Below are 2,500 nucleotides of genomic sequence, written 5' to 3' on the forward strand. Positions count from 1 at the left end.
TTAGTTCCCTCTGTAAGTTCCATCTCAATTTTTGGAGTCCGTCTTTGTTTTAGAATCTAATTCTAGTTATTTGCTGTTGAGCAGAAAAATTCTCTCCACTTACTTGCTGATATCTTTTTTTTCTCTATTTCATCATCAACTGGGGCATGGATCTCAGTAATCTTTTTAATGGACACTAATTATTTTCATACCAATTCATGCGAACATTGCTTTCGTAGCTTGGTTAGAGAGAGAGAGAGAGAGAGAGAGAGAGAGAGAGAGAGAGAGAGAGAGATGGTGGGTTTTGGTATAGAGTTGGTGAATTTGAGCTAAAGCCTTTAATAATAATAATAATAATAATAATAATAATAATAATAATAATAATAATAATAATAATAATAATAATAATAATAATAATAATAATAATAATAATAATAATATAAACTATTAGGGATTACACATGGAGCAAGGAAAATTCCCAAAATATATTTCTAATATATTTCACAAAATTTATAATACAATATTATTATATCTAAATATTTGGTCCATCCAACAAGTAGTTGAATAAAATGGATTTATGGAAATGTGTACGTGAACAAGGCAACATTTTTCTGAGGATATCTATGAAATGTGCAAAGAAGCAAACAAATTTATTTCCTCGGATTCTAAAGATATCCGAACAAGAACGAAGCAGCATTTTACCTTGACTGTTAGGAATTTGTGTACAGAAAAAAAAATCACAGTTAATTTTTTCCTCATATGTTGAGCAATTTTGTACATAAAAAAAAAAATATTTTTTTCCAGTCAGCTTAGCGGGAAATATCAACATTGGGGGAAATTTTATCGCCAAAGTTCCAGGAATGATGAAGAAGAAAATCTTCTAAAAGCCTCCACAAGAATCCTGGAACATTAATCACAAAGTCATGAAGAATGACGGTGTTATTATGGGTGATATTATCACCTGGAGAAGGATGAAGAAGAAGGTTTGGGTGAGATAGGAGGTGTCAGTCGGTGTTTTCATAGACAGTGTTAGCGGATGGTAGCCTATTTTGGTTCTTCTTTGGAAAATGGTCGTGTGTGTAAAGCAAGACCTTAATCTAGAAGTCTCTCTCTCTCTCTCTCTCCTCTCTCTCTCTCTCTCTCTCTCATCTATTTACATACAAAACGACAAATACATGAACAGACTTACAGCGGATGTAGTGAACGACAACACGGTATACAAATTCAAGAAGAAGTTAGACAATTCACGAAAACTTTCTAGAGGTTTAAAGTAATTTCGCTTTTACACAAGAGCAAACGGGGTCTCTGCAGATAGATTAAAGAGTCTTTGAGACATCCAAAATACTTGCAATTTTTTCTCTCTCTCTCTCTCTCTCTCTCTCTCTCTCTCTCTCTCTCTCTCTCTCTCTCTTTATATATATATATATATATATATATGTATATATATATATATATATATATATACCGTATTTCCCGTGTGATAAGACGCTACAAGTGGTAAGACGCACCCTTAAATTACCAAAGCATTTTTGGGGAAAAAAATTGAGATTTTACAATTCCTAGCAGCAATTCCTGGTCCGAAACTCTAGTGAGATTTTGTCTAGCACAGTAAATTTTCGTATTTTAGCTATATTGGCAAATGCTTAAGTTAATATTAATATTAATTAGTTGAACACCAGTTATCCCAATTTATTTACATATTAATAGAAGAAACCACTGAAATCAGTCGTAGTTGCCACAACAACTATTTGTTTAGTGTTCCAAGTGTTGTTTACATAAAAGCAGTGTTAATAAAATTTTGGTAAAGAAGTAAAATTCCAGTAATATTTTCCACATTTATCATATAGCCTACATATTTTCTCAAACTTGATTAGTGATCAAAGAAGTCTATAAATTCTTCTAGGTGGACTACTTTTGCTACTGCATGTGACTCTAGCTCTAGTTTTCTGCTAACTTGGTAAAACTGCACTCAACTAACAGTGAAATGGTTTTTTTTTTTTCCAAAGTGTATTCAGCAACTGTTTGTTTGTATTATTTCGGATTTCAGGCAACAAATTCATTATCAAAATATTGCTTTATTACAAAATATAAGAAAAAATGAGAAAAATATATACTGCATAAACAACTAATATGTACTGTAATAGCGTCGTCTGCTGATAGACCACCACACAGTTATTTGCTTGTAGAAGGAAGTTAGCGATATATCAGCTGATTACCAAAACAAATAACTTGTTATTGCACTATGATAAACGAAGCATAATATGAAAATATTTTTTCTATTACATATGAATGATAATTGGTGGTTTATATTTTATGTCTGTTGAGTGAGTGTTTGTAAGTGATTAGTTGGGTGTTAGAGGGTTGTCAAGCTTCCCTAAACGAATTTTTCTTAGTGTTAAGACGCAGGGTGATTTTTGGGGTAATTTTTCAGGAAAAAAAGGTGCGTCTTATGACACGGGAAATACGGTATATATATATATATATATATATATATATGTATGTATATATATGCTTTACAAGA

Source organism: Palaemon carinicauda, chromosome 34 (genome assembly GCF_036898095.1).
Source record: "Palaemon carinicauda isolate YSFRI2023 chromosome 34, ASM3689809v2, whole genome shotgun sequence".
Taxonomy (NCBI): domain Eukaryota; kingdom Metazoa; phylum Arthropoda; class Malacostraca; order Decapoda; family Palaemonidae; genus Palaemon; species Palaemon carinicauda.